Below are 17737 nucleotides of genomic sequence, written 5' to 3' on the forward strand. Positions count from 1 at the left end.
ATGATGAAGCTTTTTGGGTAGAGCAGGACAACTCTCAAGCAGGTCTACAAATTGCCCGGGAGAGCAAGAAAGAGTGGCTGGCTTTGGCTTTTACCGTGATGAGGGCGTGGGGAAGGGATGAAACCCCACCCCCCCCGGGGTGGGCCAGTGTCAGTGTGGTTGAACTTCCCACCATCAGCAAGGGAGGGAACATGAGGGCTTTCTTGTAAGTTTGCCCAGATGTGAACCAAGACAGAAAGAAGGAGAGATGAGGCTTGGAAACTGTCAGCAAATACCAAAAATGAAGCCAGATTTTGTCACATTCCATCACCTCAACAGTATCATCATGATCCTTTGCTATCAATTCCTGCAATGAATTCAGATTCCCGAGCTGATCGAGGGGTTGGATATGACCGTAAGGTGGCAGTAGCATGTATGAGCTTTACTTGAGCTGCACTCTGACAGGTTTGCAGGTAGGGTAAATCCCTCACCACATGGAAGCATCTAGAGGCTACAACATGGAGGCCATTGCCCAGGAGAGGAGAGAAAGGGAACTTCTGAGCAGAGGAGAATCAGGGGGTCTTGTGGATCTAGGCAGTGTTGCTCAGCAGCCTGGAGTCAGGGTCTCTGTGTCGGAGAGCTCTAAGAGCAGCAGTGGTTTGGAGGCTTTTATAGCTACTATGTTTATCTTATGGTTACCAGGTGCTGGGTACATTTTCACAGGATGTGCAAAGCATGCGGGTGCTAAATGACTAAAAATTGGCTTAGTTAGGCTATTTTTAAAACAGTCAGGTGTAGAATAGTTCGAGTTAGTGCTTGTGGGCTTTTGAGCCAGTGGCCCGGCCTTCTGTGAAGAAATAACATAGGGCTAATATACAAAAATTTTCTTTGGCTCATTTCTATAACACTTCCCTCTCATTCAAAGAAGCAACCACTTTCTGATTTCTGTCAGCGGAGTTATTTTGCATATTTCAAATTTCAAATGAATAGAGGTATAGAGTATGCTTTTGTGCTTCTCTACTTTTGCTTGATGTGTTTTTGAGATTCATTCACGCTTTTGCATTGTTAGTTCATTGTTTTTGTATTGCTGTACAGTATTACATTGCATGAATATACCACAATTTAAAAGATCTAGTCTCTGGTTGATGGACATTTGGGTTGTCTCCAATTTTTGGCTATTATAAATAAGGTTGCTATGAACATTTCATACAAGTTTTTGTGAATCTATGTTTTAATTTTTTCTGAGTAATTAGGTAAGGGTGGAATTTTATCGGATCATAAGTTGATGTATATTAACTTTATAAAATAAAGCTAAAATTGTTCTTCAAAGGGGTTATATCATGTTACACTTTCATCAGCAATATATGAGAGTTCTAACTGTCCTACAAACTTACCAGTATTTGGTATCGTTTGTTTTTTTTGAATTTGACCATTGCAATGGGTATGAAATTATATGTCATTGTGGGTTAGTTTGCATTTCCCTGGTGACAAATATGGCTGAGCACATTTTTATGTGCTTATTGGTCATTCACACATCTTGCAGTGTGAATTTTTTCCAACTATTTTATTGATTTTAGGTATTTCTTCTTTTAAATTTACAGATAGTAGAATTTACATTTTTATATGTAATTCAATGAATTTTGAAAAATGCATGAAGTGCATGTAAGCACTACAAAGAGGATACAGATGGTTCAAATACCCCACCCCTAACACGTATGTGCACGCACACATACAAATTTCTCTTGTGCTAACCTTTTATAATCGAATCCCCTCCTTCTCATTAGCCCTTAGCAACTACTTATTTATTCTCAGAATGTTATTTAAATGGAATGATACAGAATGTTGAGTTGTTAGACTGGTTTCTTAGCATAATGTATAGGAGATTCATCCTTATTGTTGCATATATCAATAATTCTTGTTTTTTTCTTTAATGCTGACTAGTTTCCCTGGTATGGGATATACCGTTTGTTTATTCAGTCCCTAGATGAGGGACAGTTGTGTTGTTTCCAGTTTGGTGCAATTATGAATAGCACTGCTATAGATATTTACATATAGTTTTTTGTAACAAACTTAGGTTTCCATTTATGTTGAATAAACAGCCAGGAGTGAAACTTCTGGGTCATATGATAAATGTATCTGTATAAAAAAATTACCAGATTATTTTCTAAGTATCTGAACAACTTTAATTCCCAATAGCAATATAGGAGAATTTGTTATTGTTCAACCTTTGGATTATGCCTTTTCTCTCTCTCTCTCTCTCTTTCTCTCTCTCTCTCTCTCTTTTAACTTTAGCCATTTTAATGGATTAGCGGGGGATCTCTTTGTAGTTTCAGTTTGCAAGTCCTTAGTACCTAATGATATCGACTGTCTTTTCATGTGCTTATTTGAAATCTGCATTCTTCTCTTTTGAAATTTGTTCAAACCTTTTGTTTTCTTACTCAGTTTTAAGAATTCTTTGTATATTCTGGATACAAGTCCTTGGCTAGATATAGTATTTGAAAATATTTTTAAATATAATTTATTGTCAGGTTGGCTTCCATACAGCACCCAATATTTACTTCCAGTCTATAATTTGTCTTTTAGTTCTTTTATCAATCTCTTTTGCAGATCAAAAGCTTTTAATCTTAACTGAGAACAAACTGAGGGTTGATGGGGGGTGGGAAGGAGGGGAGGGTGGGTGATGGGTATTGAGGAGGGCACCTTTTGGGATGAGCACTGGGTGTTGTATGGAAACCAATTTGACAATAAACTTCATATATTGAAATAAATAAATAAATAAATAAATAAATAAATAAATAAATAAATACCAAAAGGAAAAAAAGCTTTTAATCTTAATCAAATATCACTTACCATTTCTGCCTGATGGACCATGCTTTTTATATCATAAGAACATCTTGCCTAGTCCCAGGTCCCAAAGATTTCAAACGGAGATCCTGGAGATTCTGTTCTTTTTTGTTAAGTTCTTTTTTTTTTTCTCTTTGTCCTTAATGTTGAATAATATCTATTGAACTGTCTTCAGTTTCACTGATGATTTCCTTTGCTGTATCCACGATAAGCCCATCACATGATTTCTTCATTTCCTATTCTAGCATTTCTATTACTTTTACATTTCAATTATTTCTAGCATTTCCATTTACTTCTCGTTCGTTTCTTTCTCTCTGCTGAAATTTCCCCAACTGTTATCCCCTATATGTTATCCATTGTTTCTACTATATCCTTTATCATATTTGTGGGAATTATTCTAGATGTCTATCTGATCGTTCTAATAGTTTGTCCATCTCTAAGACTGTTGACTGCATTTTCTCTGGAGCGTGTGTCACATTTTATTTCTTAAGTTTTTATTGTATGCCAGCCCCTGGTAGTAGAGACTGCAGAGAATAATGTTTACCTTCCGAAAAAGGCATACCCATACCCTTTCTTTTTCCAGGCTACTAGTATGGGGGGGGCGGTGTAGGGGTAAAACTATTGCATTTTTAGAGAGTCTGGACCTGGGCTTTGTTGCATGAAGCATTGGCTAGATTTAGTCCACCACTGGCTTGTAATATTTTGAGGCAAAAATGAAAACATACCCTTTGGCAAGGTTTGGTTACTGAATGCCAGTGAGACAATCACAGGATTGCATCTTTTTGTAGTTTACAGCCTGGTTACAGCCATTTGCGTTCCTGGGTTGTTCTTGTTGTTCTCCAGCTTCTCTGCTGTCCCGGCTGCTGCCTTCACTCAGTGAAACCTGGTGTGCTTCAGGCAGGTTCCCTCTGTTCTCCTGCCCCGCTTCCAGGCTTCAGCGGACAACCTCTCTTGTACTCGGAATACACCCACAGCGGGTATCACTCCACAGGAAAACAAGTCGCCATGCATAGCTTCTCTCCTAGGAACGGCTGTCACTTTCTAACGTTTGGTTCATTTAGGATTTTTTTTTTCCATCTCCTCAGCTCTCTGATTTTTTTTTAAATAAAATCTGATCTTGCAGCTTATCTGGTTTCTTTCTCTGTTAGTGTGGCGATGATCATCTCTTGTGATTTTCCACATACTAATGCAGAAATTCCTTACATTTGCTTTTTTTAGCTAGTAAACAATGCACTCAGATTATGTCAATAGATTGGACTCTCAGTCTTAGATATATTTTGCTTTTATTAGTGGGTGTGTCTGCGCATGCACACACATACACACGCACACATGTTTTGGGAGGCCGTATTTTGGAGAAGCTACATCAGGGACAGTTAACCAAATATCCTTTTAAATCAAAAGTGAGTGTAGCCTTCCAGTTGTCCTTATTCAGTTTACTCTCTGATAATTATACTTCACCGATCTTAGCTGATTAATTTATGAAATTATAGGTAAATACTGAATAATTTAATGCCTGATAATTTAAAATATTTTCTGTTATTTTATGCTCTCATAAGCACAGTTAAGTTGCATTCTTGTGATAAATCACAATGTGTTTATTGTGTTATTGGTTTTTGGTTACTTCTGTTTGCCTTCAAAGTTCACACTCTTTTCACTGCGTCTCTTCAAACATGTAGATTGCGGTCATGAAAAACAAATGACAAGACCCAAAGGGAAGGTAAAAGTTACAGTATTGAAGTATTAGGATAATTGAATTATGAGTGATTTTCTTTTCCTTCATCAGAGAGTTCCTCAGGATTTCTAATGACAAAGGCAATGAATTTCTAGAATGTTAAACTCAGTAGTACAGATAAGTGGCACAGTGAAATGAACCATAATTTTGTTAATAGAATCTAAATCCTATTTTAAATGATTTTGTTACATACTTATCTTTTCCTTCCCTCATTTCAAAGGTTTCCTAGCAGTAACAATGGTAAATAAATTACTCACTGCAAAATGTTATACTTATTATGGTATTCAATAGGACAATTTTCTTTTTTTTTTTTAAATTTTTTTTTAATGTTTTTTTTATTTATTTTTGGGACAGAGAGAGACAGAGCATGAACGGGGGAGGGGCAGAGAGAGAGGGAGACACAGAATCGGAAACAGGCTCCAGGCTCTGAGCCATCAGCCCAGAGCCTGACGCGGGGCTCAAACTCACGGACTGCGAGATCGTGACCTGGCTGAAGTCGGACGCTTAACCGACTGCGCCACCCAGGTGCCCCTCAATAGGACAATTTTCAAAGGGAAAGAATATTTTTACCCTCTAGGTGTGCTCTAAAAAGCAAGAGTCTGAATATGTGTAATTTATAGTCTTTCCTTGAAAGCAATGATAATTTTAGATATACCTTATTTTATTTTTTAATGTTTTTTTTTAATTTTTTTTAACGTTTATTTATTTTTGAGACAGAGAGAGACAAAGCATGAATGGGGGAGGGTCAGAGAGGGAGACACAGTATCTGAAACAGGCTCCCGGCTCTGAGCTGCCAGCACAGAGCCCGACGCGGGGCTCGAACTCACGGACGGCGAGATCATGACCTGAGCCAAAGTCGGCGGCTTAACCGACTGAGCCACCCATGCGCCCCTGATGTTTATTTATTTTTGAGAGTGGGTGCATGCACACAAACAGAGGAGGGGCAAAGAGAGAGGGAGACACAGAATCCAAAGCAGGCTCCAGGCTCTGAGCTGTCAACACAGAGCCAGATGCGGGGCTCCAACCTATGAACCATGAGATCATGACCTGAGCTGAAGTCAGATGCTTAACTGACTGAGGCACCCAGATATACCCCTATGCCCCATATGCCCCTAGATATGCCTTATTTTAACTAATTTGTCCTCAGAATCAGATTCTAAAAGGAGGCATTTTTCTAGGTACTAATGAATAGAAAGAAAATATGGAGAAAAGTCACCATCTGAGTATTTGCATGTTATTTCCATCCTGTCTTTAGTTTCAAATCCTGTGAAAGAGAATAGAAACATCATTTATTCAATCTTATTATTAATTTGGAATCTCCAAGGTCTTGCCTTGATTGCTCTTCTGTTTAACTTAATAACCAATGTTTTTCAAGAAATGGAATCAAAGCTACATAAAGACACATCTGAGATAGAAGTTGGAGAAGGAAAAAGAGGTCAGGTGCTAGATATCAATATTGAGGAGGTTTCCTCCACCCAAACTGCAAAGGGTTTATATGGAACACATCCAAAAGTGTCAGAACAGGAAGAAGGAATAGTAAAACAACCAAGTGTTTCTCCCTAAACCTCTTGTGCACATTATATTTGCACAAAAAACATTTATTTATTTTAATTTTGTGTTGTCATTAAGAAAAATACCTTAAAAATATAATGCAAATCTCAGCTCTCCTTGTCAACTTTCCCCATATCTGCCTTACCCCACACTTGGACTCACACTGGCATTTGTATACAATAGAAGCTCATTCTGAAAGCCGGGTTTGCATTGTTTTTGTCCCCTCATGTATTTCAGTAAAGGTAGAAATACACATGTACAAAACTGTATAAGGCTCTTTTCATTGAGATCTGTTTCTTCACATATTATTTCTAATTATCAATCCATTGCCTCTTAAAATTTTGTGCATTAAACAAAAAGTATGTTAACCCTAAAGTTAGGGCATGAGAGATTTATTTCAGAAGGTATGATCCATAAATTGTAGCATTACCCTTTTTGGGAAAGTGAGGAAATTTAGTCTTTAACACTATAAAATATTGCTCACTGTGTTCCTTTAAAAAAAAATTTTTTTTTTTAATGTTTATTCTTTGAGAGAGGGGGAGAGAGAGAGAGAGCGAGAGAGAGCATACAAGCAGGAGAGGGGCAGAGAGGCAGAGACACAGAATCTGAAGAAGACTCCAGGCTCTGAGCTGTCAGCACAGGGCCCGACATGGGGCTCGAACGCAGGAACTGGGAGATCATGACCTGAGCTGAAGTCAGACGCTTAACTGACTGAGACACCCAGGTGCCCCACACCGTGTTCCTTTTAAAAGACCGAAGTGTGATTTCTCTCTATGTAGACATAGGTGTGGGTATGGACATAGACAAAGGTGTGTTTGTGTCTACAGTTAAGAGCCTTTCTGTAGCTTACAAAAAGCCCTTTATCTCCTACAGTGGAAGGTCATAGCTGAACAACAGCCTGAAAACCTAGTTCTTTGTTTGCTCTCTAGAAACCTTTGAATGCTCAGGCAAAGCAGGTATATTATGCAAAAGCTAGGGCCCTAGTGTGCATCCTGAAACTTGGGACAGGGAAATTGGGATGGCTACTCCTGAAGATCTTGACTCTACATCCTTCTGGCCTGGACCCCCTGCGGCTGCAGAACTGATTCACATTTTTCCCTGTTAAGAGAAGCTGTTCTGCTAGAAAATGCTTCAGGGGGTCTCTCTCAGACAAGCTACTAAATGTTCCCCTCAGAAGTAACTTCCACTCCCTTTCCTGTCTGCCAGGCCAACAACTAGAGTTAAATCCCTGCATAAACTTCCAGGGGACATGGTGGTCTGTGAAGGAAGAATAGATATTGTAAAACCAAAGAATTGCAAGAATCATTGGCCTGTACTTGGGACTGGATGTGGAGTGTAGGTGACCAACGTGTACAGAATGTAAAACTGGTCATTCAAGAATCATAGGCTCTTGACAGCATTTGACCCTGTATTAGTCTGGGTTTTCCAGAGAAGCAAAACCAATCTTTTGTTTATATATATGCATATGCGTATGTATGTATATATACGTATATACACATATATATTGTTAAAGTAAACAGGGAGGCCATTAGACTGGGGTGATTTCTAATGCCTTGGCAGCCTAAGGAAGCAAACCCAATCTAAGCCTGCCAGTGCCTCAAGGTTAAGAAATCAAAAAACCTGAGGACAACCAATTACAAACAGCCAATTAGATTTTCCCAAGTAAGGCAACTTGCCTGAGCTATAGCCAATCAATTAATTTCCTTGCTTTGCTTCTGGGTCTTTCCTATAGCTCTTTTTTTTTTTTTTTTTTTTTACTCCTATGCATTTTATTTATTTATTTATTTTGAGATATCACTGAAAATTTATTTATTTTTTCAATATATGAAATTTGGGGCGCCTGGGTGGCGCAGTCGGTTGAGCGTCCGACTTCAGCCAGGTCACGATCTCGCGGTCCGTGAGTTCGAGTCCCGCGTCAGGCTCTGGGCTGATGGCTCAGAGCCTGGAGTCTGTTTCCGATTCTGTGTCTCCCTCTCTCTCTGCCCCTCCCCCGTTCATGCTCTGTCTCTCTCTGTCCCAAAAATAAATAAACGTTGAAAAAAAAATTAAAAAAAAATATATGAAATTTATTGTCAAATTGGTTTCCATACAACACTCAGTGCTCATCCCAAAAGGTGCCCTCCTCAATACCCATCACCCACCCTCCCCTCCCTCCCACCCCCCATCAACCCTCAGTTTGTTCTCAGTTTTTAAGAGTCTCTTATGCTTTGGCTCTCGCCCACTCTAACCTCTTTTTTTTTTTTCCTTCCCCTCCTCCATGGGTTTCTGTTAAAGTTTCTCAGGATCCACATAAGAGTGAAAACATATGGTATCTGTCTTTCTCTGCCTGACTTACTTCACTTAGCATAACACTCTCCAGTTCCATCCACATTGCTACAAAGGGCCATATTTCATTCTTTCTCATTGCCATGTAGTACTCCATTGTGTATATAAACCACAATTTCTTTATTCATTCACTGTTGATGGACATTTAGGCTCTTTCCATAATTTGGCTATCGTTGAGAGTGCTGCTATAAAAATTGGGGTACAAGTACCCCTATGCATCAGTACTCCTGTATCCCTTGGGTAAATTCCTAGCAGTGCTATTGCTGGGTCATAGGGTAGGTCTATTTTTAATTTTTTGAGGAACCCCCACACTGTTTTCCAGAGCGGCTGCACCAATTTGCATTCCCACCAACAGTGCAAGAGGGTTCCCATTTCTCCACATCCTCTCCAGCATCTCTAGTCTCCTGATTTGTTCATTTTGGCCACTCTGACTGGCGTGAAGTGATATCTGAGTGTGGTTTTGATTTGTATTTCCCTGATGAGGAGCGACGTTGAGCATCTTTTCATGTGCCTGTTGGCCATCCGGATGTCTTCTTTAGAGAAGCATCTATTCATGCTTTCTGCCCATTTCTTCACTGGGTTATTTGTTTTTTGGGTGTGGAGTTTGGTGAGCTCTTTATCCTATAGCTCTTGTACCCAGCTCCTATTGGCAGAGTGCTCCTAAGCACTTCTGTTTTGGCACTGACATTTATTTTTGCTCACATTTATTTTTGCTCACATAAACTCACATTTATTTTTGCTCACATTTATTTTTGCTCACATAAACTCCTAAAATATTTAATATGTCTCAGTTTATCTTTTAACAGTATAGACCTTCCTTGACTTACAGTGAGGTTGTGTCTGGATAAACCCATCATATGCTGAAAATACCATAAGATGAAAATACGTTAAGTATACCTAACAAACAGCATAGCTTAGCCTAGCCTACCTTAAATATGCTCCGAACACTTGCATTAGCCTACCTTGGCCAAAGTCATCTAACACAAAGCCTATTTATAATGGAAGGATGAGTATCTCATGTAATGTATTGAGTACTGTGCTGAAAGCGAAAAACAGAATGGTTGTATGAGCACAGAATGGTTGTCAGCATATTGGGTGTATGTCCTTGTGATTGCGTGGCTGACTGGGAGCTGGTTAGTTTGGGATTAACTGTCTTGTTGGAGAGATCCCACAGAGATCCCCAGCCCCCTTCCACCATGTGAGAAGACTACAAATCAGGAAGAGAGCCCTCACTCCGCCAAGCTGGCACTCTGATCTCAGATCTTCCAGGCTCCAGAACTATAAGAAATAAATTTCTGTTGCTTATAAGCCACCTAATCTATGGTATTTTGTTACAGCTGCTTGAACAGACTGAGACACATGGGTCAAATCTGACCTGAATGGCCTGTTCGCCCCAGCAGACCCCAGGATCAAGGTGAGAGAGGCGAGAAGGAAGAACACTGCAGCCTTCTTTTTTCTTTCCACTTCAGGATGTATTTACAGGTATGATATAGAGGGATCAGATGCAACAAGTAACTTCTATCTTCTGGTTTCAAGAATGTTTAATGAAGCCCTGTTATTCCCCTGGCTGCCTCATCATGACAAGAAGGCAACTATGTTGCAACAAGCAAATCTGTCCAGTAATGACCCTGGGAATTCATTCCAGGTAGCATGGAGATTAAGGTGGCAAGAACTAGGGGTATCTACCCTTGTGCCAAGCTTCCCTCCCCTGGCCCTGACACCATCCCCAGAAGGGGCTACAACTTCCCACAGGTCCCAGCATCTCCAGGTGCTGGGCAGCCATGTTTCCCAGGCAACTCCCTAAAGGGCTGCATCTAAAGCCAGAATGCCTGGCACCTAAACACTAGTGTTTGTTTCTAGTAAAGTCAGCCTCATGCCTAACCAATAAGAAGTGTGGAAAGAAATGAAGACAACTCAGCTGAGAACAAACAAGGGTTATCAGAGCTCCCCAAACTTTTAATGGCTGAACCCTTAAAGAAAGATCTGTGTCATTAATACATTACTAAGCTTTAGGCTGAGTGTTTGGGTGATCTCTTTCTGCTTCGTCGTACTTCTCACAAAAGGTTTAAGGTGCCAAGCCAACCTCCCTAAAATGTACAAATGTATCATGCAAGTGTATTGCCCTAGACTTCAGAGAGGATAAAAAGAATTTCTTTGAGGTCTTCTTCACTCAATTACCTATGAATCCTCACTAAGCTCTTTGCCTCCTTAATGGAAAAGTCTATTTATACTCCTACTGATAAAGATTCTCTAGGAATCTTTTAGACAGTGGGTACACGTACTTCACCTAGAAGCTAGTTTAGGGATTGTACATAACAAATATTACTTCCCCACTGCCATGTATATGTAATAATTTGATCCTTTACATTGCTGAATATAACCCCATACAGCCCAGACTTTACTCAAAGACTGAGTACGTGATCTGAGTGTTGTTAATAATTTAAGTCTGTAGTTAGTATCTTCCATGGAAGACAAAAACTTGTCCTGGTGATCCTAGGTAGCTAGAAGTTGCCTTGTTCCTTAAGAGGAAATGGTCTTGAAGAAAGTAAAATTATACTATCACCTATGAACAGTACTGGACATTATTAGAATCAACAGAATCAAGGGAACCACACTGGAAAAGGAGAGAAAAGAATCAACTAGCATCTTTTAAGTAATTGTTGTGTGATCCTTTCTATTTCTTAGTCCCTGTTAAGCTGTGTGTTCAGTCTTCATACCCGAAGTTTTTGAGCCTATGGCTAACCCAAAACATGCTTCTGTTTGACCTCAAGGACTTTCTACTTTGCTTTAATCCCTTCCGTGATTGGTAATATCAAGACTCTCTGTCCAGGGTTAGTCAGTGTGGTTGACCTAAAATGGATCTCTCTGATTTTGTAAAACAAAAATGTATATGGCTATTTCGTCCTAACCAATGTTTGGGGTTTTTTGTTTTTTGTTTTTTTAGTCAGATTTTTTTTTCTCGTTGAACAATTTCCTCTTTATCATGGAAAGTAAATGAGGCTATTCTAATTTTACTTCAAGTTCAGAGCTCTTTATTACATATTTGCAAAATTCTTCATGGTGGGTGTGGCCAAATACCACCCAGACTATTCCCTCTTTTGTCTTTTTCTACTACATGCAATAGACAGAGGATCTTGTCCTGATGCCATCTTCCTGAGAAGATAATCTGGATAAGTGAACATGAAGAGAGTAGAGGGAGAGTAGAGCCCAGGCCAGATTCACCCTGGACTACCTCATAGTCCTGAGTGTATGGAGGAGAGGGCATGTGGTTCATTCACCATTAAGCTTTGAAGGGCCCCTGCAATTCAGGAATTCACACAGGGGACTATGGCAGTGAACAGAGCAGGAGCTCAATGGAGGTGTCACTTTGTACACAACGGGGGACGAGTGCTTCGGCTGTGGCCAGAGAGGCTGTCTGCTCAGCCTCTCTGAGTGTAGCTTTGATATAATTTCAGAGAACCAGCTTCAAGTAGTGGGTTGTGGGTTCAGCTTTTGGCTTTGTCCAGCAGAGCTGAGGACGGCAAAGGACTAGTCAAGACTCCATGCAAGTCAAGAGAGGTGAGCAAGAGGCTATGGGAAGTCTCCCCAAGCTGATCTCAAGCTCCCGTACTTATTAAACATACATTCAGGGAAACAATGTGCAATAAATTGGTGGGCTACATGCCAGTAAGAACGTATTGAAAATGTACAGAAAAACAAATTAAGACAGGATAAAATATTCTATGTGACAACATGGTCTAAGGAATTTGTTAGCATAGGCAGGACCCAACCTCTAGATATATGTGAACTAGATAAGTGAAGTATGGCCCGCTGTTTTCAGCAAGTCCAGAAAGCAGTGTTCTGCTTTGCAGTGCATTCCCTGTAATCTCCCAACCCAGGATATAGCTATTTGATTTCCCACAGTGGGTGTGATGTTCTATAGCCTTAAGGAGATGTATCTGAGTTCTAGATCTTGGGGCAAAGCAGGAGGAACCAATGTTAGTCCTTTGGACAGGAAATGCTTCACAAAGACTTCTGGGGATTACCTACAGAAGGAGGAACCCCGGGAGGAACAAAAGCCATTTTAACCACTATCAAGACAGGGACTCCAGCAGTTTAATCAGAACATTGACAGAAGATCGGGTGCCTGGGTGGCTCAGTCAGTTAAGCGTCTGACTCTTGATTTCAGCTCAGGTCATGATCTCGTGGTTCATGAGATATAGCCCCACATTGGGCTGCTTGGGATCCTCTCTCTCCCTCTCTCTCTGCCTCCTCCCCACTCATGTGCTGTCTTTCAAAAATAACATTGAAAAAAAAAAAGAACATTAAAATTTGTTGAACTCTCTTGTCTACTGATGGCCTCCCTCCCCTTTTCTTCATCAGTCTGGTTTACCTGAATAGAGTATTGCCTTAAAGAAAGGTGAACTTGGTAAGTTGAATGCCTGGGAAAATCTGATCTATGAATCTGGGTCAAGTTAGAGTACACGATTCTGCAAATCAGTGTGTTGTACATACTGGAGGGCTGGGACTAGGATGATATGAGTGAGGCACTTATTCATTGCGTTGGGTGCAAAATTTAAGGGGACATGCACCAATTGAGTCAAAATTATTAGAAGTATCAAAATTTATAAGTTTATTTATTTTGAGAGAGAGAGAGAGCATACGTGGAGAGGGATAGAGAGAGACAGAGAGAGAGAATCCCAAGCAAGCGCTATGCTGTTAGTGGAGCCCGACGTAGGGCTTGATCTCACGAACTGTGAGATCATGACCAGAGCTGAAACCAAGAGTTAGATGCTTAACTGACTGAGCCACCCAGGCTCTTAAAAGTATCAAGATTTTAAATAAAGACAGGACTAGTGACAGAGCCATTCTAAGCCATATTGAAGTCTGAAGCAATAGGAAAAATTGGTAATACTGATTCTCTTTATTTAAAATTTTAGTATTGTGTTTATCATAGATTTTTTGTATAATTTTTTATTTAAAAAATATTATATTCACATATGATGGATCTTGATTAATGAGATTTTTGGAGCCCCTTAAATTTTGTGCAAGCCAGTGAGATTGAAGGAGCTGGCACAGGGGGACCTGGGTGGCTCAGTCAGTTAAGCCTCCGACTCTTGATTTCAGATCAGGTCATGATCTCATGGTTTATAATTTTGATCCCCTTGTGCGGCTTCACACTGACAGTGCAGAACCTGCTTGGGATTCTTCCCCCTCTCTCTCTGCCCCTCTCCCATGTGTTCATTCTCTCTCTCTCTCTCTCAAAATAAATAAACAGGAAAAGGAAGGGAGGGAGGGAGGGAGGGAAGGAGGAAGGAAGGAAGGAAGGAAGGAAGGAAGGAAGGAAGGAAGGAGGAAAGGGAGGAAGACCTGGCACATAAGTAAGTGTTTGCAAAGTATAAGAAGTTTTTTATGACCAATCAAGAAATTGTCACTCTGCCATTTCCTAAAATATTTCCTTCATTCACAAGGTTGAGGATGGCTCACTATACAAAGGCAGAAATTTACCTACTTGTCTCTTCCCACTTAATCTACTTCTGGTCCAGTCTGGGGATGGGAAAGGTCAGAAATGCAGAAGCACAGTATCTGGACATTACAGGAACTAAAATGCTAAATCATTGAATGAATAAATACTTGCAATGTCGATACCACTACCAATAGTGCATAAACTAGACTCATGTATAAATAAGGCAGAAAATGAAAAATTATGAAACCTATGATCAAAATCTATAGTTCAAAAACTGCTTGTAAGCACAATGGTTCAGTTATAGCCAGTTCTATGGAAAGTAAGAACTGGGCACTTATATCAGAACCTTTGGTATATCTTTTTTTTTTCTTAATTATATATATTTTATGCATGGTAAATGGTAAAAATTTTTCATTAAAAATTTTAAGCACTCAAAAGAAATCGCAAAGCTGACATACAAATGGCCACCAGTGAAACAGAATTGATTGAAGAAACAGAAAAGTGGTTTAATAGTTTAAATTTATCCTTGAATTTGAAAATATAAAATATCAGGCAAAAATAAAAGTTATTCAGGGTATTAGAAGTAAAAAAGCTAACAGTATTAAATACACACTAAAGAGAATAAATATCAGAATAAACACTGCTTAAAAATGCAAATTAGAAGAATATCAAGAAAAATTCATCAAGAATTTCTAAATTCATCATCTTGAAGATAATCTTCTACCAAATGCTATCTACTAAAATTCAGTGTCTTTCTGAGAAAGACATGGAAAATCCCATTGCTTGATGGAGGGCATCTTTCAGAAATAACCAGTATATAACAGAGATAGTCCTAAGTAAGGAAAAAAATTAAGTTGCCTTTAATTACCACTTAAACAGTATTCTGGAGGTATTTAATGTAATAAGGAGAAAGAAGTAATGGATAAAGAAGTAATAAATTCTAAGAAGGTTGTCAAATATTGGTTCCCTAGACAATATAAGGAAACAATGAATAAACTACATTAACCAAGAACAACTAAAGTATTAAATCAAGTAGGAATCAACCATAATAGTGCCATGTTGGGATAAAAATAAATGTATAAACTTTAATGAATTTTAATACCAAAACTGGCTTTAAATATAATGGCAGCTGTAGAAAATATCCATCTCCCATCTTTCTCAATAATCTACTCAGGTAAGCCAGATTGACGAAGAAGAGAGAAGGAAGGCCACCAGCAGATGAGAGGTTTCAACAAATTTCTGGAAGAAAATTTCTAAATTATAGGAGAAAATCTAGGTAACCTTGGGTTTGATGATGAGTTTTTGCATGCACAATCCATGAAAGAAAATATTTGCTAAATTGGACTTAATTAAAATTAAGAACTTCTGCCTTGGTGCAGGCAATGTTAACAAAATGAAAAGACAATCCACAGATTGGAAGACAATATTTGTAAAACATAGATACAACAAAGGACTTGTATCCAAAATATACAAAGAACTCTTAAAACTCAACATTAAAAAAAATGGGCAAAATATCTGAACACACACCTCATCAGAGAAGATATTGAGATGGCAAAGAAAGTTAGGAAAAGATGTTCAACATTAAATGTCATTAGGGAATTGCAAGTTAAAACAATAATTAGATAAAACTACATACCTATTAGGTTGGCTATGACCCAAAACACTGACAACATCAAATGCTGGTGAGGATATGGAGCAACAGGAACTCATTTCTTGATGGTGGGGATGCAAAATGGTACCGTCACTTTGAAAGACAGCCTGGTAGTTTCTTAAAAGGCAAACTTAGTCTTACCATACAATCCAGTATTTGTGCTCCTTCATATTTACCCAAATGAGTTGAAAATCTCCACACAGGAACCTGTGCATAAATGTTTATAGTAGCCTTTTAATAATTGCCAAATAGGTGAATGGATAAAGAAACTAGTGTATCCACACGTGGAATATTATTCAGCAATAAAATTAAATAAGCTATCAAGTCATGAAAAAATGTAGAGGAACCTTAGGTACATAATGTTAAGTGAAAGAAGCCAGTCTGAAAAGATCACATATATATAGTATGATTCTATACAATATTCTGGAAAAGGCAAAACTATAGACAGTAAAAATCAGTGGTTGGATGAGGTTCAGGATAAAGCATGGAGGGAAGAGTAGGTAGAGCACAGAGGATTTTTTGAACAATGAAACTAATCTGTATGATAGTGTAATGGTGGATACGTTAGATTATGCATTGTCAAAATCCATGGAACTGCACAACACAGTGAACTTGAATGTAAACTAAGGACTGTAGTTAATAATGTACCAATATTGGTTCATCAATGATAACAAATGTATCATGATGCTAATGCAAGATGTTAGTAACAGAGGAAGCTGCTTTGGAGAAGAGAGGAAGAAGAGGTATATGGGAATTCTCTATTTTATGTTCCATTTTTTCTATAAACCTAAACTGCTTTTTTTAAAAAGTCTATTAATTAAGGAAAAAAACCACTGAATTGGCATTTTTGTTGTAAGTGCGATATTTAAGAAAAACTAGGATTCCAGAGAAAATAGAAAATTCTTTATGAATGAAATCTCATCCCAATATTTTTGCCAGGGTCAGAAGAAACCTTGCACTTTTTGTCTCCCATAAAAATCACTCTGCTCTATGTATATTTAATGCTTACATTTTTTCTGTTTTTTCTTTTTGTACTGTTATGAAATAAAAATTTTATTGTCTTGTCACTTCAATATAATCTGCTCCCCAAAAGCAATCCATAAGCATAAAAGGACTATGAAGTCTCATTGGTTGGTTGGTTGGTTGGTTGGTTAATTGGCTGGTTTTTAGAGTGGACTTTAATTTAAAACAGCTTCATCCTTAACCTAGAAGGCCTTTCCAGTTACCAGAAGCATGCATATATCCTCACTGGAACACTAATATTTAGATGCTCCATTCAAACCTCTTCCTCCAAACCACCAGAGTCTCTAACTTAGAGTAATACAGAGGCTTCCTAATTGATTTCTTCCCTTTCCAGGCTTACAGTCTATTAGCAGAAGAACCAAAGATGTTCTAAGTCAAATCGTGTCACAACTACCGAAAATCATGAGTCTCATCCCACTCTGGTATCCCACTCTGGTCCAGCCCCACTAGCCTTCTTGCTGTCCCTTGAGCCTTCACCTTTGTAGATGCCTCTGGCTGGAGTGCCCTTCCCCCGGGGCTTGTTGGCTTGCTCCCTCAGTCCCTTCAAATTTTTGCTTACATGCCACCTTTCAGTGTGGCCCACATTAACTGCTACACTTTAAATGTTTCCGTCTCTTCTTTGATTTGTAGAAATTTTTAGTTTCTAATACACTATTGTTGTTTATTTATTGTGCTTATTGTCTTTCATTTCTAAGCTTCAAACCCCTTTAGGGCAGGGATTGTGTTTGCTTTCTTCACAGCTGTATTCTCAACACTTAAAACTTTCTTGAAACATAGTAGGTGCTTGGTAAATATTTATTAAATGAGTAAAATGGATAACAGTGCCCTCTGAGAGCAAACTTCTTGAGATTTCTGTAGCAACACCTGCAATAAATGTGAGCCACTTTATAGAGGGATTGACATGGTTTTCATAGACATGAAACAATTATCTGATTTACCTCTCTAGTAGAAATAGCTCTGTGTACTGCACAGCCATAGAATGTAAAAAATATTAGATACGGTCTCTGATATTCTTGAATAATTTTTGAAGACCCATAGGCTATCTATCACAATCATATAATTTTTTTTTCTAAGAGCAAGTGTTAAATATAACCCTCCATCCATATTTTTATTCGTGGTTAAAGGTGTCCAACTTTTCAGTACTATTTTTATGGTACAATATCTTATGAAGTCAGAGAAGCTGACC

The 17737-nt window shown here is 38.7% G+C and overlaps 1 long non-coding RNA gene across 4 annotated transcripts in view; it reads left to right on the plus strand.

The window, feature by feature from the left end:
* LOC121031836 (uncharacterized) overlaps positions 1–17737 on the plus strand; it is a 190666-nt gene that overhangs the window by 54232 nt on the left and 118697 nt on the right. For all 4 annotated transcript variants that reach the window (XR_005790924.1, XR_005790922.1, XR_005790925.1 and 1 more), the window contains exon 5: positions 9769–9913. This is a non-coding gene — a long non-coding RNA (uncharacterized LOC121031836). The remainder of the gene's footprint in view (positions 1–9768; positions 9914–17737) is intronic.

This window comes from Herpailurus yagouaroundi, unplaced genomic scaffold, assembly GCF_014898765.1.
Source record: "Herpailurus yagouaroundi ecotype Mexico unplaced genomic scaffold, PumYag 141, whole genome shotgun sequence".
NCBI lineage: Eukaryota > Metazoa > Chordata > Mammalia > Carnivora > Felidae > Herpailurus > Herpailurus yagouaroundi.